The sequence below is a fragment of the Acinonyx jubatus genome, chromosome C2 (assembly GCF_027475565.1).
Source record: "Acinonyx jubatus isolate Ajub_Pintada_27869175 chromosome C2, VMU_Ajub_asm_v1.0, whole genome shotgun sequence".
NCBI classification, from domain to species: Eukaryota; Metazoa; Chordata; class Mammalia; order Carnivora; family Felidae; genus Acinonyx; species Acinonyx jubatus.
The window spans coordinates 25755031-25779269 of record NC_069384.1 but is presented as its reverse complement, the minus strand read 5'-3'; the positions used below and the strand labels follow the sequence as shown (position 1 = coordinate 25779269).

At 39.3% G+C, this 24239-nt stretch overlaps 1 pseudogene; it reads left to right on the top strand.

Annotated features, from left to right (window-relative positions):
* LOC106973087 (40S ribosomal protein S2-like) overlaps window positions 1–24239 on the top strand; it is a 95748-nt pseudogene that overhangs the window by 38861 nt on the left and 32648 nt on the right.

Genomic DNA, 24239 nt, shown 5'->3' with positions numbered 1-24239 from the left:
CTTTGTATTTTTGGTCTTTGACACATTTCTGTCACGAATTTTCCAAAATGTTCATGACACTCTTCTAAAGGAGGAAAAGAGTGGTTCCCAGTTGTATCTATGCAATGAACAACCCTCCTGGCCATTTTGTCCACCTATCAACACACCAGTAAAACATTCCCATAGTTTTTACCAAATCTACTTCCTCCCTGCAAAATGTTAATTGGGCTGAAGACAACCCTGCACTGGTTTACCAACCAGCCACATGAATTTTCCATTTCAGGCTCATGTACCACATGGCCTTATGTACGGATGTTGAGCTTCTAATTTGCTTTCTTTACCTCAGGGAACTGTTAAAGGTTCTTTGCTTCTTTACTACTTGTATTTCATCTGCATTTTAACCCTCCCCTAGAGTGAAAGCCCTGGAGAATGGAAGTTACCTCTCTTTTGGAGGGAAACCAGTCTTTTCCTGTGGTGACTGATTAAAGAATGGAAGGACATGCAGAGCCTGATCTAGGAAACAGTGCTGCTGGATAGAGGGCTGATCCCAAGATACCAGGAAGGGAATAGGTTTAACCTTCAAGTCATTCCCTCTCTCACTCACCAAACAGTTATGGAATTCCTACCATGTTTTAGGCCCTCTGCTAGGAGCAAGGGAGACAAATACAAATAAAAAATCTTACTGACAAACTCATATTCTGCGGGATATTTTAGTGAAAACAACAGGAACAATGTCAGACTCACTGTATACAAGCACGTTTAAAGTGCTTTGGGAGCTCAGATGGGATGGGAGGGCTCTCTAGGGAGGCAGGAGGGGAGAGGGAGTGAGATTTATATAATTTGATTTTTAATAATAGCTCTGTTAAACATTGTCTCACGACATTCCTGAAAAATTCACACTTGGCTCCTATGAGCTGTTGAGAACCTGCTCCAGCCACACCTTAGGATGAAGGTGAAATTGGGAAGTGTAGGTATATCTTGTAGCTGCCAACTATGAAGTTTGGGCTCTCCATAGGTCAGGATAACTTGAAATTTTAATGTTTTTGTTTCTCTTGTTTTATGTATTTTTATTTTCTCCCACCAGAGAAGGTGATTAACTTTAGTTTTTCCTTATTTCAGAGGCTTTTCTATTGCTCGGCCAAAACTCTTTCTCTAAAGAGCTAGACTTGACAATAGGACCACCTGGATACGGCCAAGGAGAAGGTTAGTAATGATCATTGTAGACTAAGACCAGAGGGCCATTCTTGAATGTATTTTGTGAGATCCTTGTGAATTTCAAAAGATTCTTGGTGGAAAGAATAAGCCTAATAAAAAGACTGAAATTGGGGGTGGGTGGCTGGAGGGGATGGGTTAAATGGGTGACCGGCATTAAGGAGGGCACTTTTTGAGATGAGCACTGGGGGTGTCATATGTAAGAGATGAATCAGTGGGTTCTCCTGAAGCTAAGACTACACTGTATGTTAACTAACTTGAATCTAAATAAAAATAAATAAATAGAAGACTGAAATTGACTTTCTCCCCAACTAAGTAGCAGAGAGTTCAGCATAATTTAACTATTTTAGAGAAGTTAAGAGAAATGATGTTTCTTACATTCCAGTGTTGTGGAATAAAACTGATGCCTGTTCCAGCTATAGGTCATACATGCTTTTTTTAACCAAAAATGTGACCTGATTGTATTTAAAATTTAGAAGGATAATTGTCACCCACATAGAGAAGGAATTGGAAGGAATTTTTCTCACTCTAAAATGAGACTAGTTAGGTGTGAGCATCTACCATGTTAAGGAGAACAATCAGGGTAGTCTGTGTGAATAAAGAGGAGAGGACAGGCTCCATAATATGTCAGAGGATAAATGACAAAGGGTGGAATACAAGTTATAGGATTTAAAATGTGAGTTGCTCTGACTTAGAGGCAAATGAAACCCAGTGCCTCTGTTGGTTACCCCTGCCTTTTGCATGCCTGGCACAGTGCCTCATACTTATCAGGTACTTAATAAACACATGTTGAATGGATGAAAGAGTAAATAAATCCAATGCACAAACAAATATGCATGTTTTTACTACATTAAAAATGACTCTGGTCAAGAGAATGTTAAGACAAGCCACAGACTGAGAGAAAATCTTTACAAAAGATATATCTGAAAAAGGATTGTTACCTGAAATAATACAGAGAAGTTTTAAAACTCAACAACAAGGTGCCTGGGTGGCTCAGTTGGTTAATCATCTGACTCTTGGTTTCAGCTCAGGTCATGATCTCACGGTTTCATGAATTTGAGCCCCACATGGGGCTCTGTGCTGGCAGTTTGGAGCCTGCTTGGGATTTTCTCTCTCTCTCTCTCTCTCTCTCTCTCTCTCTCTCTTTCTTTCTCTCTCTCCCTTTCTCTCTGCCCCTCCCCCACTTGTGTTGTCTCTGTCTCTCTCAAAATAAATAAATAAACTTAAAAAACACAAACCCAACAATAAGAAATGAACAACCTGATTTAAAAAATTGGCAAAACCTGAAAAGATGTCTTACCAAAGAAGATATACAAATAGCAAATAAGCCTATGTCATTAAGGAAATGTAAATTAAAACAATAATGAGGGGTGCCTGGGTGGCTCAGTCAGTTAAGCCTCTTAATTTCATTAAATTCAAATTAATTCATTCAAATTCATTCAAATTAATTAAGACTCTTAATTTCAGCTCAGGTCTTGATCTCATGGTTTGTGATATGGAGCCCTACATCAGGATCTGTGCTGACAGTGCTGAGCCTGCTTGGGATTCTCTCTCTCCCTTTCTGCCACACCCCCCCCCCCCCACCACTCACATTCATTCTCTCTCTCTCTCTTAAAAAATAAATAAATAAATTTAAAACAAATGAAGAGAAAACATAAAACAATAATGAGCTACAACTATACACTTATTAGAATGGCCAAAATCCAGAACACCCAGAACACATGCTGACGAGAGTATGGAGCAACAGGAACTCTCATTCATGGCTGGTGGGAATACAAGATAGTACAGCCACTTTGGAAGACAGTTTGGTGGTTTCTTATAAAGCTAATCATACTCTTACTGTATGATTCAGCAATGGCATTCCTTAGTACTTACCCAGAGGGGTTGAATATTTATGTTTGTACAAAAACCTGCACGTGAGGGGCGCCTAGGTGGCCCAGTGGGTTAAGTGTCCGACTTCGGCTCAAGTCATGATCTTGCGATTCATGAATTTGAGTCCTGAGCGGGGCTCTGTGCTGACAGCTTGGAGCCTGGAACCTGCTTAAGATTCTGTGTCTCCCTCTCTTGCTGCCCCTCTCCTGCTAGTACTCTGTCTCTCTCTTTCTCTCTCAAAAGTAAATAAAACATTAAAAAAAAAAACCTGCACACAAATGTGCAGCTTTATTCATAATTGCCAAAACTTGGAAGCAATCAAGATGTCCTTTCATAAGTGAATGGATAAACAAACCGTGTTACATCCAGCCAAAGGAATGTTATTCAACAGTAAAATGAAATGAACTATCCAGCTATGAAGAGACATGGAGGAACTGTAAATGCATACTAGTAAGTGAAAGAAGTTAATCTGCAAAGGCTACATACTGTGTGCTTTCTTCTATATGACATTCTGGAAAAGGCAAACTATGGAGACAATAAAAAGATCACTGGCTGCCAGGGAATAAAGGAAAGGAAGGATGAAGGGTAGAACACAGAGCATTTTCAGGTCATTGAAACTATTCTGTATGATACTGAAATGGTGGATATATGTTATTATGCATTTGGTCAAAATCCATACAATATATACGGCACCAAGAGTGAACCCTAATGTAAATTATTCACTTTAGGTGATAGTGATGTGTCAATATAGTTCACCAGTTGTAACAAATGGGCCACTCTGATGGGGGATGTTGACAGTGGGAGAGGCTATGTGTGTATATGAGAGGATAATGAGAAATCTCAGTACCTTCCACTCACTTTTGCTGTGAACCTAAAACTGGTCTAAGAAATAAAATCTGTTTACAAGAAAAAAAAAAGAGTCTGGGAGCTAGCATGAGGATCCATGACTTAGTACCTGAATGATGGTTATGAAAACAAAAGCATTCCTACGTTGCCTGAAGATGATATTCTGACCAGTAGTCTACACTTACATAGAGATCAATGAGCCCGTCAATGAAGACAAATGACAGTGTAGCGGGAGGAAATTCAGGTATACAGGATTATTTTGAGGTTTGTGTTGAACAACAGAGTATGAGAATTTGAACCACCTTCACCCAGTTTTTTGTTGCATGAATGTCAGGTAATTTTGAACTTTATCAGAAGTCTCCAGCAGTTACAGGGAATGTCAGCTCTGTGTTTCCAACCCACCACTTTTTTGTCTGGCAATTGTAGCAAGAAGCACATTTCAGACCACGGTATTCTAAGCAAGCAACAGACAGAAAACAATCATACAGCCTGGGTATGTTTGGAATATTATCAGTCTCAACCCTTGACACGATGACCAGCCTCTTCATGCAAGGCTGTCTCCAAGATGAAGACAGGTATGGTCTGCTGGAGGGAGGGTCAGGCCTTTTGGTCAGATCAGATGACAAGATCATCCACTGATGACAGAGGTGCAGGGCCATACCAGCTGTCCCCCTGGTATGAAGTACTGGCTTGGGTAGGTACTTACATATACGTTGTTCCTGCAAAGGTAGAGATACCCAACGCCTAACGATCACATAACTTAAACTCCACTAATTTTGCCAATTAGAAATTCTAACATGCTCAGTAGTAAAGCTTCTGAAAGTGATTTTGACAAAAATACCTTTGAATGCCACCTGGCAAATTCTTAGGATTTTAACTCTGTTTGGTCACTTCACATGCTAATTGACCACTAGGGCACAGGTAGATTAGAATTAAATTGTGCACACATAGTTCCCAATGTTTACATACTGTGGTAAAGCAAATTACAACAGACAATAAAACCAAAAGAAATATCAAGAAAAATATTTTTTAAAAGCTCCAACATCAAAGTGAAACTGTACTTATGTTTTGCACTGTACTGGTAACTACGAGGTCTAATTGTACATGTTCTCAATTATTGTGTTGGAGACAGTGAGTGTATATGGGGCTTTATAACATTTAAACAAAAACAGTTTAAAGCAATTTACTACCTTGGTTGATGTAGCATCACGGCTCCTTTATGAGATTCCCCATTAACAAAGCCCTTTATGTAAGGCTTTATTTGATGGATTTTTTTTTTTTTTTTTTTTTTTTTTTGGTAACAAGAAGAGCCACCAGTACTATGGCTGAGCAGAAAAATATCCCAGAGAGGTTGTCATAGGAACTGTACCAGAGGAGCAGCTATACACATGATAGAATGTACTATCCAAAGAAGAGAGGAAGGAACTGATCTTGAATCTACTCTTACCATCAGTTTTAGGGAACAAATCTTTCATGAATCTCCTCATGGAAATTGTCCTCAGTGACAGCAGGGGTAGGTGAGATACTACAAGGCTATGGGGCTGATGATATATGTACCTCAAAGGATTTTTGTAGGAGATTAAAATAGATAAAATATGTTAAATATCTACTATATGTAGCCCTTGAAAAACAGTAATAAATAACAGTAATCTTTACTGTCTTATGTAATCCTTACTAGAGCCTTCTGAGGAAGACACAGTCATTATTCAAATTTTCCAGATGAAAAATGAAGCACAGAAAAGTTGAATTGTTCAAGGTCACATGGTAAATGGTAGAGCTGAAACTCAAATACAAGGTTGTGTGACCCTAGGGCACTTGCCCTTAGCTTCTCTGCTGGGCTAAACTAGTGAGCAATCAATGACTGGTAATAGTTATAAAAATGATTCTTTGGTGGTGGAATAGTAGTGGGAGTTTTAATTGCCATGAGATACATATGGCAGAATGTCACTGCATTTATTGATTTTGTTTTTCCCTTGAGCTTATTTTTCTTAAGCCACACAGAAATGTGGTCCTACAGGATCACAATCACTTTGTCCCATTCCCCTCCTTACTCCCCAATGCAGATCTTCAGGTTGCCCCAGCCAATTGATGTTCTCCTATAGAGCTCTAAAAAACTAAGAATCTGGGGCACTGGGTAGTTCAGTTGATTAAGTGTCTCACTCTTGATTTAGGCTTAGGTAATAATTTCATGATTCATGAGATGAGCCCCATGTCAGGCTCAATGCTGACAGTGCAGTGCTTGGAATTCTTTCTCTCTCTCTCTCTTTCTCTGTCTGTCTTTCTGCCCTTCCCCTTCTCGTTTGTGTGGGCTGTCTCTCAAAATAAATAAATAAACATTTTTTTTAATTCTATATAAAAAAAGTAAGAATCTTCTCTCTCCCTCCCTTCCTCTCTCCCCCCTCTCCCTTTCTCTTCCTCTGCCCCCACTTCCACCACTCCCCCTCCCCCAATCCCCAGACCATCCCTGAAGGAGGAATTCATAGCTGGAGAATTCACAGCTGGAGCTTCCTCACTATACCTTCCCCAAAGTTTTGAGACCTTATGTTATGTAGGCTGAATTACATCCCCTCCAAAGTTCCTATGTTGAAATCTGTTAAAGAGAAAATTATTCATGACCCTTGTTAAGAAACAGTAAGGCAATGTTTATTCAGGGAGACTATCACAATAGGTATAGGAACCAGGACAATGGGGTTTTGTAGTAGGGGAGAGAGACTGAGCTCAACTTCAAATACAAAGAAAAATGGCAATTTGTAGCTAAGAAGTGGGGTTGGGGGTTGATGGTCAGAAAGTTACTGAGAGGAAATACTATAGGTAAGAGAGGATTCTGTCTAAACCAGCCTGACGAGATTCTTGTTGAAGGCAGGCCAGGGTGGTCAGATATCATCTGGGGGAAGGTAGATGGTGAGGAACCCGATCAGATATTGAGGGTGATCAGATATTGAAAATGAGGGTTTCTTGTTAAACTGACTTAGCAAGATTCTTGCTAGAAATATTCTACAAGGAAGGACATAGTAGCCCAAGGTCAGGCCTAGTGAAAAAGAGAGCTCAGAAGAGCCTGACCAAAGTTTGGTCAAGGAGAGAATCTTTGTCAAATCCTAACCTCTCAGTACCTAAGAATGTGACAGTATTTGTAGATAAGACCCTTAAAGAGGTGACTAAGGTAAAATGAAGTCATTTGTGGTGTACTTATTGAGGAGGTTAAAGCACAGACACACACAGAAAGGGAGGACCATGTGAAGATACCAGAGGAAGACAGCCATCCACAAACCAAGGAGAAAAGCCTTCAGAAGAAACCAATCATACCAATGCCTTGATCTTAGACTTCTAGCCTCCAGACCTATGAGGAAATAACTTGCTGTTGTTAAACCGCCTGTCAGTGGTACTTTGCTATGGCTGCCTTAGCCAGCCGTGATCTGAGCATCAAAACTTTACTCAGATCTGTAACACCTGTTCCTCCTGGCATCCCCACTCTGGGCATTCTGTGGCTGTGTTGGTTTCATTGTGGTTAAGCACCAGGTGTGGAATGTGAACCTCTGTGTAAGATGGCCCAGGTTTACTTTGGAAATGGCTCTGTGAAGACTAAGTCCAGGAAAATTAACCAAGGTGCGTGCTTTCCTTTGTGTTATTGTGCCTGCATCCCACCTGCATCCAGGGTGGGCCTTCCTCGGAGTAAACACAACACTCTGTTCATCTCTAGATGAGAGTTCCTACAGGACTGCCCTGCCATTAACCTTTTTATATGTCTGTTTACCACCTTCATCCCCCCCGCCCCAGTTAATTTCTGAATTCACAGGCACTGAGATTATGCCTATGAATTATATTTCTGTACTTCCTACAATTCCTGGTTCAAAGAAGGCAGTAATTTATGTTTGGATTTTTTGAATGGAGATTATACATATATATGTATAATAATAATTCTTTCTTTACCTCTGATGAAGGGATTTTTGTAATACAAATTCAAATGAAAAAAATTAAAAAAATTTTTTTTTAATGTTTATTTACTTTTGACACAGAGAGACACAGAGAGCAAGCGAGGGAGGGGCAGAGAGAGAGGGAGACACATAATCTGAAACAGGCTCCAGGCTCTGAACTGGCAGCACAGAACCCGATGTGGGGCTTGAACCCACGAACCATGAGATCGTGACCTGAGCCGAAGTTGGACACTCAACCGACTGAGCCACCCAGGCACCCCCTAAAAAATTTAAAGAACTCTGAACATGTGATGCTGTAATAGTCAATATCATAAACAAAAGTTGTTATTTTTATTTTTTTAAAAATATTTTTATTTAAAAAATTTTTTAAACTTTATTTATTTTGAGAGATAGTGCAAGTGGGGGAGGGGCAGAGAGAGAGAGAGAGAAAGAGAGAATCCCAAGCAGACTGCACTGCCAGCACAGAGTCGATGCAGGGCTCGAACCCATGAACTGTGAGATCATGACCTAAACCAAAGTCTGATGCCCAACTGACTGAGCCACCCAGGCACCCCAGGTTATTATTTATTTATTTATTTATTTTAAGATTTTATTTAAAAAAAATTTTTTTTTAACGTTTATTTATTTTTGAGACAGAGACAGACACAGCATGAACGGGGGAGGGGCAGAGAGAGAGGGAAACACAGAATCAGAAGCAGGCTCCAGGCTCTGAGCCATCAGCCCAGAGCCCGACGTGGGGCTCGAACTCACGGACCACGAGATCGTGACCTGAGCTGAAGTCGGACGCTTAACCGACTGAGCCACCCAGGCGCCCCTGTTTTAAGATTTTATTTTTAAGCAATCTCTACACTCAACGTGGCGCTTGAACCCACAAACCCAAGATCAAGAGTCACATGCTCCACTGACTGAGCCAGCCAGGCATTCCAGGGTTTATTTTTATTTTTAGTGTTCCAATCAGAAGATTCTGAAATGCCTAAGCCCCTTCTTATAAGGGAGGATTCAGGTATAATGGAGGTTGAGTTGTCTGGGAAAAATGGTCTGACCTGAAAGAATCTTACTGCCTACTCTACTCTCAAGATATACCCAGCACTCCACAGAGGGGGTTATGCATCACTGGGGACATGGGGAGAGAAAGGAGATTGCAGAATAAAGGGATCCCCAGGCTCCCACTCAAGAAAGACTCTGTAAAGACAGTCAGGAAGCTCATTGGAAAATCAGTATTTCACCTGCGGACATCTTTTGGACTTCTTGTGTGTCTGGACTTGTTGCTAGTAGGACTCTTTTTGGCAATGAACTGTGCCTCCTTCTCAGACTTTTGTCAAAAGAAAGGAGGATATATTTGATTATGAACTGCATGCAGCTGATCATGTTGAACCATGGAAACAGTGCTCCTCAACCCTGACCAATGGGAGATGCTTGCTCTCTCTTAGTGGTGGTGGTGGGGTGGGGGTTGGTTGGAAACAAGATTCAGTCTTCCATAATACAGCCCTTCACCTGGCTGTTCCAGAGACACAATCCAAGGAAGACCAACTTCTCCTGAAAGTGTTAGTGAAAAGCTGGGTTGTGAGCATGTTATTTTTAGACAATAGTAGGCGATGGACAAAGCAAGACATGTAAAAGGAACATGTGTTTTTGTACACTTGGGTCATAGTCCTTCAGGAGTTTACTGTTGGTAAGACAACTGCCAATACTCCACAGATTTGTGTCAGGAACACCAAAGAAACAGAATCATTTGTGAAGAAGAACAGTCCTCCATTGGACTTTGTATATTACCAAAAAAGAGCACAAGTGAAGGTCAAATCTGCCCTCCAAGTTCCTAATTATAATTCAGAGAGCCATGTGGGAAAGAGAATGGAGAGAAAGTAAAAAACTAAAAAAGTCTGCCTGGAGTTTGGGAATACTGAATGGAGATGAAGATATTTCTGTCTTTGATGTCAAACATTCACATAGTCATTTTTTTTCCCTAAAGGCATTTAATTTTGTGGGATTGAATTCTTCCTTCTGATGTCTAGGAAAATATAAATGCCATCAACTGTTTGATCTCATCTGGGTAGTTTGAAGGCTGTTTGTTTGTGGGTAGGAAAGTTAACACCACAAAAAGCACTAAAACCCTACAACATGCCAGCTTTGAATGATTCACAGCAAACAGTCACAATGCAGGTCAGATGGTGCATTTCTGATGTTAAAAAAAAAAAAAAGTTTACTTAAAAGTGTATCCAGAAAGCACAAGACATTTGTACTGTTTGTCATCCACTGAAAGCTAAACAAGATTGGGACTTGATTATTTTAAGTTACAGTTTGAAAAACCAAAACCAATGATTTCTGAAAACAACAAAAAAATATGCTAATTTAAATAGTTTTGAAAATAGGCACAAAGGAGGGAAAAGGGCCTTTCACGTGATTTATAAGGAAAATCCGTTGAAGAAAATTAGCTTCTACAGGAATAGGATTGATAATGTGACATTTACTCACTTTGATCTAAATTTAACATCTACTCACATTTTCAATGTTCCAGTGCCCTTCTAGTTACTATAGTGATCATACCTTGCAACTTAACATTTAATTCCTAGGTAACAAACAACAATCATGGATACCAGAGTGAGCATAGGTAAATAGCTGTTTTATTAAATACTATCTGGACTTTCCTAATTGAAAATCATCTCTCTCTCCCTAAGGCCCCTGCCTTTTAAGCATGTTTTAGTTTTGCTACATCTAATGAGGAGATTGAATACCTCTAAGTATAAGTTGTACAAGAAGAATCAAGAAGCATGTGTGTTTAGGCACTAATTTTGAATGTAAGGACCTTGACATGATGGCATAGCATTGCTGGGGAAACAAAAAATAAGGGTTCTAAAATAAGTGCTTTTCTGCTGGAGCTGACCTAGAAAGTCACTCTTGATGTTTGATGAAGCAGTGTATAAAAAAATACCCTCAATAGTTAGAGCATCTGTTCTGTCTAGTGATGTGCCATATCCAATGTTTATTCTTTTTCTAATATAGACAGATCCATGATGTGGGAGTTTTTTTTTTTTTTCACAAAAGAAACTTCCAGATAAATGCAGAAGAATCTCCTAACCACTGAAAAGACAAACAGTAAGTACTTCATTATATATATATATATATATATGTATACTCTATACTTTTAAAACATCATGTCAAAAGTCCTATTTGAGCTCTCCAACAAAAAGAGTGTCCAAAGATTCATACCTCAGTAGCACAGAGATATTCTGGCATTTACAGTTCTAGGTATTGACCCTGTGATGCAGTCTTAATATGTTAGAGATAGCAATAAGTCAATTGAAATGCAGGGTTCTGAACCAAGAACACACACTTTTTTTTTAAAGTAATCTCTACCCACAATATGGGGCTCAAACTCAGGACCCCAAGATTGAGTCACATGCTCTACAGACCAAGCCAGCCAGGTTCCCCAAGAACCTATTTAATTGTTTGTTTGTTTGTTTATTTTGAGAGAGAGAGCATGATGAGGGGAGGGGAAGAGAGGAAGAGAGAGAGAATCCCAAGCACATTCTGCACTGTCATCATGGAGCCCAATGGGGGGGCTTGAACTCAAAAACCGTGAGATCATGACCTGAACTGAAATCAAGAGTCAGTCACTCGACTGACTCAGCCACCCGAGCACCCCAAGAATCCACACTTTTATTTTTTTTAAAGAATTTTTTTTTTCAACGTTTATTTATTTTTGGGACAGAGAGAGACAGAGCATGAACGGGGGAGGGGCAGAGAGAGAGGGAGACACAGAATCGGAAACAGGCTCCAGGCTCTGAGCCATCAGCCCAGAGCCTGACGCGGGGCTCGAACTCACGGACTGCGAGATCGTGACCTGGCTGAAGTCTGACGCTTAACCGACTGCGCCACCCAGGCGCCCCCCACACTTTTATTTTATTTTATTTTATTTTATTTATTTTTAATTTTTCTTAATGTTTATTTATTATTGAGAGACAGAGAGAGACAGAGCATGAGCATGGGAGGGGCAGAGAGAGAAGAAGACACAGAACCTGAATGAGGCTCCAGGCTCTGAGCTGTTAGCACAGAGCCCGATGTGGGGCTCGAACTCAAACTGAGCAAGATCATCACTTGAGCCGAAGTCAGACACTTAACCGACTGAGCCACCCAGGTGCCCCGCACCCACACTTTTAAATCTAGCTTTTCCATTGCCACACAGTAAGCAAAGGCAAACATAAAAACATCAATAAAACAGACCAAAAATATACTAGAAAAGTGGAGGGTGATAAAGAGAGAAGGGGGAATATTAAGAAATCACAACATTCCAATACATTCAGAAACCTAATAGTAATACTGATTGTAACAGGTTATTAATCTCTTCTTATGTGCCCAGTCCTAAGATAGGAATCTTAACTTCCTTAACTTGTATTTAGTCCTCATGATAGCTATATGAGACTGTCATTATTAGTATCTCCATTTTACAGATGATGAAGTAAAGCTGAAGCGTTAGAGTAACTTGCTCAAGGGTTTCCAGTTAAACTAGTAAGTGGTAGGACTTCTACATATTTAAAAAAGTGACAACAAAAAGCCCAAGTAGTCCAGAGGAGGAGGCATTATGGGTAGTTGGTCTCACAAGCGCCAAAATACAATGTAGGGGATCCTTGGGGATTGCACCGTAGCCTAAACCATTGAATTCATAGTCAAGAGGCCAGAACAGGTACCCAAAGCTCCCCTGGAAAGGGGAGAAACTAGAAATTGGGATGTAGATTTGACTTTCATAAGGCCTTTTTTTTTCTACATAGCGAAAGTTTCATGTGCCCTTTAATAAAAATATTTACACTTATGTATATAGCCACATCATCAAACTGGAAAGTGGAGTAAGTAGAAATTCTTTACAACACCTGATATGCAAGAACATGATAGTTGTAGACTTTATGTTTTTTTTTTCCTGTAAAGTGATCTATGGACCAAAATCGGTGGTAGATTTATTTCTGTTCTTCGGAGCTCAGGGTGGGTGTCAAACAGTGATAATCATATTTCATTACAGCCCAGCATAATTTTAGCAGTTCATTCTTCAGGTACCAGCATGTATTATTGATTATTGTTCCACAGGAATCAATCACAGACAAAATGTAAGATAGTCTCTTGTAAAATGACTTACATAAAATTATTTATTTATTTATTTATTTTTTATGACTTACATAAAATTTAATGGGTTCATACCAAACGGGTAGGACTGGTAGAAAAGAACAGTAACTGCAATGTACCACAAGAGGGCGCACTGGTACTTTTGAATATCAGTAACTGCAGGTAAAGTGAGTATAATTGAAGACCGGTGCAAAGGTGCAGATTTCAGTTACAAGCCAGTTGCTCTTTTGCGATCATTCAAAATATCAAATCCACAAGATTTTTAAGGTCATTTTTGCAGGATTTTAAAACAGTAATGAGGTTTTTAAGGCACATTTTTTTTTCATAGAAAGAAGTGAGCCTTTTTTTTTTTTTCCCTAAAAATGTATTTTCCTGGGTTAATGTTTTATTAGATATATACTTTGTACAATCACTAGTTATCAAGACAGCTTGGAGAAAATTAAAAGGAAGTTGTTTCTTTCTCTTATCAGCCATACAAGTTACAAGTTGGTGAAACTGGGGTTCATTTTAGCAGATGGAAGATAGGTTAATTGGAGACAATTACAATGAATTAATAGAGATTCACATAGTCTTCTCCATACCCCTTACTCTCACACAAGTAATGAGGTGATTCATTATATATTAAAGAATAGCTTATTGGTAAAACTGTTCATCATTTTTAGGTCCTAAGAGGTGAACATCTGAAGATGGAAGTAAAAAAAGAATATATGTTGTACCCTAAATATGGGTTAAAAATGAATAAAAACAGGCAAACAATAAAATTCTTATAGCGTATGTGGTTTGAGGTGATCTTGGAAGTGTATATGTGTTATTTCTGTATCAGAGGAAAATTTATAAATATTTTAAGTTGGAAATGTTCCTTTAGTTCAGGGATTGGCAGACTTTTTCTATAAAAGGCCAGATAGCAAATACTTCTGGCTTTGCAGGCTTATGGTCTTTGTCTACTTAGAGCTACTCAGTTTTGCTAATGTAGTATGAAAGCAGCCATAAACAGGCAAATGAATAGGGCTGGTTGTGTTCCAATAAAATATTATCTACAAAAAACAGATGCCAGGCTAGATTTGGCCCCAGGATCATAGTTTACAGAACCTTGCTCAACCTGCGGGCCCCTTAACACAAAAGTGCTGAAGGAGAAGGAGAAATCGCTTTGGAGATCTGGATATAGGGGCACACAAAAAGCTTCTTACTGGAGAGATAAGGATATAAAAAGATTCACCTAAGGTCCCAAGAGATGCTCAACAGAGTCCGTGGCAAAAAGCCAGAAAAACAGCTGTTTTAGGAAGAAGTGTATTGTAGAAAATTGGTTGAAACATATGTGTAGCCCCATGTCTAAAATAAGTAAAGCCCCGAAGGTGCACTTAATCAAAAATGTCTGGGATATAGGGAGTTTGCCTTGAGCATCAGTAGCCCTGGCTTTGTGAGCCACCAAGAAGGAAGGAAAATCTTGGACCCTGCAGGGAACCATAGAGTTTTGCAGCAAGACAACTGTGGGTGATAAATTATCCCCAGGAAAACACCCTTAAACATCCCCAGGAAGCACCCTTAAGTCCCAACTCAAGGATATTTTCTGAAGGACTGCTGGAACTTTAAATATTTAAAAAATATATTCCATGGTTTGTAGAAAGAGCAGATACATTTCCTAAGAGTGAGATGCGTTATACTTTGATTTGGGAGATGACCTAAAATTTCCATGAAATCAATTAATTAATTGCTGGGGAGAAAAACCACTTAGGAGACTTAGATAGTGCCATGGTTCCCAAATCTGGCCGCAGAAAAATGTCAAGGAGATTTTTAAAAAAACAATTTCTTAGGTCTCATTCCAGACCTATTGGATTTGATTTCCTGTAGCCTGTGGTCCGGGCATTCTGACAGTGCTGCCCAAGTGGGTCCTGAGAATGGCCAGGCTAGCACAAGACCAGAGACTGGCATTTGGAAGCCACTAGGATAAAGGACAAACCCCAGGTTTGAAGTTTGGCCATCCAAAGTTCCCATTCAGGCTCTGCTTTAGATTAGTCATTTGACCTTGAGCTAGTGGTGGAACATTTCCGAGCTTCAGTCACAATACCTGTAATGTGGAGCCTATGTTTGCCGCTATGGGAAGGATTGAAAATCTGATGTGGCTGTCAATCGAGATGCTTCTGGCTCTTTTAGATGCTTCTGGCTCTTTTACATCCTCTCTGCCCTCTCTTCATAGAGATAATATAGTTGGATTCACTCCACTCACCAGTGCACAGGATTTTACTAAAAGTGAGGGCATTTTTAAGAAGATATGTAAGCTTAGTTTTGTGTCATTAGAAGCATTTCTTCTTCTAGGTTCAGGTCAGGCCATCCCTCTTAACCACCAAACAGGGAGAAGACAAAGAAGCAAGATGTCAAGGCCTCAAATGCCCTATCAAGTCCTAGCTTGTGCTTTCTTTGTAACTTGGTTGAAGGCAGTTCCAAACTCATGGCTGGTAACTTGGCTTCGGATTCCAAATTCCTGTTGTAGCCGAGCTTTGTTCTTACATGCAGGTGTAGGAGGTTTTTCTTGTCAGAAGTTCAGGAGGCAGTGAATTATGCCACACCTGCTGCGCCCTTATGTATTTTCTCTTTTCTCTGGTTTATCTGAACGAAGAAGAACATCCCTCCCTCTGAATCGGGAGTGTGGAGAATCATGGGGCAGCCTACCAGTTGTTACTTGGCAGTGGACGTGATACCGAGGAGAGAGCTGGTGACTCCCTTCCTCTGGCCGGCTTATTTGCAACAGATTATTCATCTGCTCTTTGGGAAGAGGAGTCCTGGACACAGGAGACTAAAATGAACTCATCAAAGAGGAAAACAAGTTTGCAGTGCATTATGTTAAAGCTCTCTCCACAGTAGGAAAGTCATTGGGGAACATAAGAGAAGTAGAGTTTGGCAACCATTTCCTAATTTTATTGAAAGGAGAAAGCCAGGGAAAATAAAATCCTGGTTAAAGAAGGAGTTGTTTTCGTTTATAGGTTCCTGGTGACTTCTCCAGTGGTTGTGGCAGGCAAGGCAGAAAAGCAAATTTACATTTCAGGAGTTTGTGGACTCAGCATATGAATCAAGTTTCTTTGCACGTAAAACCTGAGGGTTTAGTTGTGTTCTAATTTAGAGTTGAACATCAGCCAAATTAAGAGTGAAGAATTCTGCATCAGCAGGTTTACTGCTTAATTTTGCTACCAGTTCTACTTAGCAACTTCAAGCAGAGTAAAGGAGGCAGCTATAGTCTTTCAGGAAATCAAGACAGGACAATTGCACAGCATATGAACATTAAAATTTTGTTTTGTTTTTAGGACAATAGCTCTATAAATTGAACGATACTTGTAAAGTCCAAAAGTAAATAGAAATTTTAAGTTATTCCCCAAACCAATGCACACCTTTCAGAATCTCAAGAGAAATATTCTAAAGCTGTAATGACTTTGTATTATGTTTACCATAAAAATCTTCTGCAAGCCAAATACTAAAGCAACGCATCTCTGTTCAAATTAGTCAGAAGTAAAATTGTTAAATAAAGCTGAAATACTCATGTGGAAAAAAAAAGGAGACAAAAAGATAAGTGGCCATTATTATTATTATTATTATTATTATTTAGGATAGTAATCTTGAATGCAAGTAGAGTCCCATCTTTAAGATAAACTACTAATGCTTTTTATTTTTCTAAAATAACATTTGAAGGGATTACTCTGGGGTCAGAATAATGGTATTACTTTTGGTGCTTGAAATGATTGCTCTGAGCATTTCCAGGCACTTTTGATATTTGTGATGGAGAAAATTAGTTCAAGCCAGGAGAAAGGCTTTCAACACTGTGATACTTACAGTGTTTTTTACAAATGGGCTGTGACACACTTAGATATCACTTAACAATGGTGCTTCCCCATACAATGAGGACTTGGAGAAAATTTTAAAAATAAGTAACAAGTGATACAGAAGCAAATAGATAATCCAGCTAAACCACTGCTTGATAAAACTAGAAACCTTGGGGTTATCTTTGCTTTTGTTCCCTTGGCCCCTAATCTTGCCCAAGCTCCTAATCCCTTCCTCTCCATTTTGTTGGCCCCTGCTTGGCACAGTTCTTCAATGTCTCTCCCTCTAAATTACTAGAGTGGCTTTCTAAATGTGCTCTTGCATTTCCCTCTCTGGTTTTGGTAATCTATCCTCCTGAAGCATACACCCAATTATGTCATCCTTCTGCTGAAAACCTTTGTTTGACACAACTCTGATGATCCTGATAAAGACAAATGTCTCTGTGGTTCTCTCTGCTCCCCACAGAGAGGGGAGTATCAGTGCTAGGCAGATTGTCACAGCCCAACCAAGTAACTTGGGGTTCTTCCAGAAGCTGCAAGTCTAGGGAAAAACTGGGTTGTTGATGAGGACAGTGAGACAGAAGCCCAGCTGCATGTACTGGGTACATGGGGAAGGTGGGGGAAGGCTGCAGGCCCAATGGACACTGAGTGCCCAAGCACACTGGACTGTGGATAGTAACAGCAGGACTAAATCTAGAGCCCATTCTCCAACAGATAAGGGACTGTCTACTTCCTATCCTTTTTGGGAACTCCCAAAGGCTGACCAGTTCTGGATTTTGGTAATGCCCGTGGAGCAAGACTAAGAAGGGCTTTTGGGCTTCCTCCATTTTCTATTATCATGGTTTCCAACCTGAGCTCATCATGTGAATTTATCAGGAAGATTTCAGGGGTCCATTACAAATGATCTGAATCAGATTATCCAGATGTGACCCCCAGAAATGTTTTAATTTTTTTTTTCATTTTTTTATTTAGTTATTTTGAGAGAGAGCACAAGCAAGGGAGGGTCAGAGAGAGAGGGAGAGAGAATCCTAAGCAGGCTCCACGTTGTTAGCACAGAGGCCGACATGGGGCTCAATCTCACAAACTGCAAAATAATGACCTGGGCTGAAATCAAGAGCCAGATAGTCAACTGACTGAGCCACCCAGGCGCCCCAGAAATACATATTTTATGCAGGCTGTCCAGATAATACTTACAGAGCCACCACTTGACACAGATATGGGGAACCAGTGAATTTGAGGGGGAAAAAACTCAGCCTTCCTCGTCATGACATTCAAGACTTTCAACCACAAAATTTCCATTATTCTGTAGCAATTCACCTTTGTGGGTTTTTTTTTCCTTTCTCTGTCTCACCGCCTAGAACTTGATGATCCCACTCACTTCTCTACGTTTACTCATATTTTTTCTTTGCTGTGAATGCTGTTTCTCATCTTCTCCAGTTGGAAAAATGCTGTATTTACATTAAGATTCAACTAACTGGTCCTTTGTGAAGTTTCCCCTGGTACTACCAGCAGAATTAATTCTCTTATGCCCCCAAAGAACTTTGTATATACCATCCATAAGTTAACTTTGTAGTTATAATGTCAAGGTATTCTGCATCACAAACCAGGACATGTGAACCAGCAATCCAAATCATCTCAGATAATCCAAGATATATGATTATCACAATTACAGTTGCTTGTGTATCTTCCCTGATAAAAATGAGCTTTTTTTTCTAGATCAGAGATAGTGCTGAATTCCCCAGTGTAACCCTTGAATGCTTCTAAGCACTCAGTTCCAATGTGTGGGGTTTTTTATCTACCCCACCAACAATTCTCTTACACCAGCCGGGTATTATACAATTCAACTCAATTCTGACACTATCTGTTGAGAGATAGCATCAGATTCTGTAGGTTCAAGTCTCCATCCCACAAGACTGCCCTCAGCTTCAGATGTCAATCTGTGCTTATTACCTGTGTTTCTGTGATCAATCAGCTATAGATTGTAGGTTTTCAAGATTCCCTCTTTGGACTTCAGACACCAGTCACAAATCCAGGCAGTTATCTGTACTTCTGACCTGTAAATCAGAGGTTCCCACAGCCCCCTCCTTGGGCTTGGTTAATTTGCTAGAGTGGTTCACAGAACTCAGGAAATCTGTTTACTTGCTAGATTACCAATTTGTTACAAAAAAATATTAAAGGATAAGAATCAGTAGCCGGATGAAGAGATACATAGGTCAAGGTGTGCAGGAAAGGGCATAGAGCCTCCATACCCTCTCCAGGTGTGCCACTCTTCAAATCTCCACGTGTTCACCAACCTGGAAACACTCCACACCCCATCCTTTTGGGTTTTTATGGAGACTTCATTACACATGATTCATTAAATCATTGGCTGTTGGTGATTGAATTCACTTGTCAGTCCCTTTCCCCTTCCAGGAGGTCAGGGAAGTAGGACTGAAAGTTCTAACCCTCTAGCCACATGGTTGGTTCTCCTGACAATCAACCCCCATCCTTAGGTTACCTAGGGGCTTCCTAAATGTCACTTACCAACACAACAAAATGTGCTCTCATCAATTAAGAAATTACAAGAGTTTTAGGAGTTCTATGCCAGAAACTAGCACAAAGACCAAATATATATTTCTTATTATAAATCACAATATCACACCTACACAACCCTTAATATAGTACAAGGCACGTAGAAGGTGCCTAATAAATGTTGAGTCATGGAGCATTTATGTGAAAACAGTGCTATCACTGTGAGGGCTAAGATCATTTTAGCACCACTCAGAAATTGGGAGCTCCAGACTCCTCTCCGAAGGTGAATGGGGAGAGGTTTTTTGTTTTTTTGTTTTTTGTTTTGTCTTTCTCTGTATTTGTCATATTTTAGTTAAGACCAGGTATAAAACATGCTGGGACATCAATAATATCACACCAGGAGGGTGAAGGAGGAATCCATGATCTGCCAGAAGAGGGACTGGAGTTGGCTGCATAAGGTCCCAGCTGTCATACATTTTAAATTCTAGCCGGGGAGATGAACGAAAAACAAATTAAACAAATATTTCCAAAATTATAAGTGCTTATTCTAGTAAAAGGGACAGTGAGGAATATACAAATCACATGATTCAAATAGTGGTAAGTGCCATGAAGAAAATAAAAGTGACGATGTATCCAGGAGAGCCTGCTTGTTGAAGGTGGTGGGGCAGGATTAGTGCTCTCAGCGATGTCTTTTGTGTCAAGAAGTGGCTATGAGGAAAGAGCTATACAAAGAACTGACAAGAAACAATTCCAGGAAGAGGAAACCTCAAATGGCACAACCTAGAGATATGAATGAACTTGGGTGTTTGAGGAACAGAAAAAGACATATGTGGTTAGAGGCCAGGAACAGGGGCCAAACCGTAGGATGTGTTGGATGGGGACAGAGGGCAGATTATGTGGGTCCTTGGAATTTTCATTTTATGAAAATACTGAGTACGATGGAAAGCCGTTGGAGAATTTTAAGGAGGGAGTAGCATGATATCATCTGATCTACTATTCTGAAAAATATTTAAGAGGTATAATTAGCAGAATTAGGTGATTTCTAAAATATGTTTGTAGGAGAGAGTGGAATGAGGAATTTCGCAGATTCAAAGGTGACTTTCAGGTTTGGGGCTTGGCTAATTGGGTGGCTGAGGGTGATATAGAAAGAGAAGGCTTTGTATGAAGGTTGATGTGCTATTTTAGACATGCTGAGTCTGAGGTTCCCACGGGGCATCCAGATGGAAATGTTGAGTAAGAAATTGGGTGTATATATCTGAAGCTTTGGGAAAAGTCTCTGTCAGAGGTATGGATTAGAGACTCATCATCTTCATGTAGGTGGTTGTTAAAACCTCAAGAATGGCTGAAATTACACCAAGAGTGTGCAGCATGAGTGGGCTGCGAACAGGCCCTTGGAAACAAGAATATTTTAAGAGTGGATGGAGATTATATCAACAACCACAACAAAAAACTTGGAAAGAAATCAAAGGAATCATTTAAAGACTTATACATTAATTGGATTTGACAGTATGGAGGCACTGGTGAGCTTGGGGAGGCACATTGAAGCAGAAGTGAATGTTGACTGCTATTTGAGGAAGTTGGCAGAGAATGGAAGGAGGCAAATTATAGAGAGCAGTACAAGGTTAGTGGAACATATATATATATATATATATATATATATATATATATATATATATATAGGGGAAGACTTGGTACTATTTATAGGCTAAGAGGAGAAAGGAATAGAAAGGAAGATTGAATAGGAGAAGAGGGAAAACTGGAAGAATGAGAGCTTGGAAAAAAGAATGGAGGGATTTGGAGGAGTTATCTTGAAATGAGAAGGATACCTTGTTTTCTTAGCATGAAATGAGATAAGTAAGCAATAAGGTAAGTAAGTGTGGATGTTCACACGTTTGCATGCAAGGTGGTAGGATTTAAAACCAATTTACAACGAATGGTTCCAAATGTCTTATTTAATCTAGTTAGATAGTAAGAGATTGTTGGTCCAAGAGCTCTGCACACATATAACAGTTTAATTTTTTTTATTGAGGTGAAATTCACACAACATAAAATTAACTATTTCAAAGTGAACAATTCAGTGGCATTTAGTACATTCACAATGTTGAGCAACTACCACCTGTGTCTAGTTCAATATCCCTAAAGAAAATTCTATATCCATTCAACAGTTATTCTGCATTCTTTCTCCCTATCCCCTAGCAATTATTAATTTGCTTTCTGTTTATATGACTAAACCAATTCTGCATATTTCCTATAAATTGAGTCATATAATATGTGAACATTTCTATCCAGTTTTTTCACTTAGCATAGTGATTTCAAGGTTCATCCAAATTATAATATATACTCTGTTCCTTTTTATGGCTGAATTCCTTTTATGTATATACCACAATTTGTTTATCCATTCATCTGTTGGTGGACACTTGGGTCATTTGCCTTTTTTGAAAATTGTGGTAAAGAACACATAACACAAATTTGCTATATTGAGCATTTTTAACTATTTAGTATAATAGTGTTAAGTATATGCATATTAGTGTACAACAGATCTCTAGAACTTTTTCATCTTGCAAAACTAAAACTCTACCCATTGAACAAGTATTCATTCACCCCTTATCTTCAGCCCTTGGTGACCACATTTTATTTTCTGTTTCTATGGGTTTGACTACTTTAGTACCTCACACAAATGGAATCATGCAGTGTGCATCTTTTTTGTGACTGATTTATTTCACAAAGCATGATGTCCTCACAGTTCATCCATGTTGTAGCGTATGACAGGATTTCCTTCTTTTTAAAAGCTGACTCATATTCTATTGTGTGTGTGTGTGTGTGTGTGTGTGTGTGTATTTTTTCTTTACCCATTCACTCATTGGCAGACATTTAGGTTGCTTGCATCTCTTAGTTATTATGTTTAATGCTGCAATGAACATGGATAGGCCAATATCTCTTTAAGATCTTTTTTTTTTTTCAGTTTTTTTGTATATATAACAAGAAGTGGGATTACTAGGTCATATGATAATTCTATTTTTAATTTTTTGAGGAAATGCCATATTGTTTTCCATAGTAGTTGTATCATTTTACATTCCTACCCTACCAACGTGCACAGAGGTTCTAATTTCTCCATATCTTTACCAACACTTCTTTTCCTCCCCCCCTTCTCCTCTTTTTGATAGCAGCCATCTTGATGAGTGTGAGGTGGTATCTCATTGTGGTTTTGGTTTGCATTTTTATTACAATCTGTGACTATTGTTTTCATATGCTTTCTGGCAATTTGTATATCTTCTTTGAAGAAACATATTCAAGTCCTTTGTTCATGTTTTTAATTGGGTTATTTCATTTTTTGGTTGTTGTTGAGTTGTACGAGTTGTAGGATGTCAGATAAATGGTTTGCAATTCTTTTTTCCATTTCTTTCTTTGATGTCCAGAAGTTTTTAAGTTTGATGTACTCCTGTTGGTCTATTTTTGGTTTTGTTGCCTATGGTTTTGGTGTCATGTCCAATAAATCATTGCCCAGTCCATTATCATGAAGATTTTCCTCTATGTTTTCTTCTAGTAGTTTTAGAATCTCAGGTCTTATATATAGGTCTTTAATCCATTTTTGAGTTGATTTTTGTATACGGTATAAGGTAGGGATCCAACTTTTGCAGATAGATATCCAGAATTGCCAGCACCATTTGTTGAAGAAGAGTATCCTTTCTCTATTATGTAGGCTTTGTGGCCTTGTTGAATATTATTTGACCATTTACATGAGGGATTATTTCTGGGTTCTCCCTTCTGTTCACTGATGTATATATCTGTCTTTATGCTAGTAGCATACTGTTTTTGATTACTACAGCTTTGTAATATGTGTTGAAATCAAGAAGTGCTTGACCTCCAGCTTTGTTCTTTTTTCTAAGGGTTGTTTTGGCTATTTGGAGTCCTTTGAGATTCCATATGAATTTTAGGATTTCTATTTCTATAAAAGAATAGCATTGGCGATTTTTAAAAATATAATTTATTGTCAAGTTAGCTAACATACAGTGTATACAGTGTGCTCTTGGCTTTAGGAGTAGATTCCCATGATTCATCACTTATATACAGCATCCTGTGCTCATCCCAGCAAGTGCCCTCATCAATGCCCATCACCCATTTTCCCCTTTCCCCCTCCGCCCCTGCCCCATCAACCCTCAGTTTGTTCTCTGTATTTAAGAGTCTCTTATGGTTTGCCTCCCTCTCTGTTTGAAACCAATTTTTCCCGTTTTATTACCCCATGATCTTCTGTTAAGTTTCTCAAATTCCACACATGAGTGAAAACATATATCTGTCTTTCTCTGACTGACTTATTTCACTTAGCATAATAACCTCCAGTTCCATCCACGTTGTGGCAAATGGCAAGATTTCGTTCTTTCTCAAGTAGTATTCCATTGTATATATAAACCATATCTTCTTTATCCATTCATCAGTTGATGGACATTTGGGCTCTTTCTATGATTTGGCTATTGTTGATAGCACTGCTATAAACATTGGGGTACGTGTGCCCCTATGAATCAGCACTTCTGTATCCTTTGGACAGACTCCTAGTGGTGCTATTCCTGGGTCGTAGGAATTTTTTGAGTAACCTCCACACTGTTTTCTAGAGCTGCCTCACTAGTTTGCATTCCCACCAACAATGCAAAAGGGTTCCTGTTTTTCTCTACATCCTTGCCACCATCTGTTGTTTCCTGAGTTGTTAATGTTAGCCACCCTAACCGGTGTGAGGTGGTATCTCATTGTGGTTTTGATTTGTATTTCCCTGATGATGCATGATGCTGAGCATCTTTTCATGTGTCTGTTGACCATCTGGATGTTTTCTTTGGAGAAGTGTCTATTCATGTCTTCTGCCCATTTCTTCACTGGATTATTTTTTGGGTGTTGAGTTTGGTAAGTTCTTTATAGATTTTGGATTCTGACCCTTTATCTGATGTGTCATTTGCAAACATCTTCTCCCATTCCATCGGTT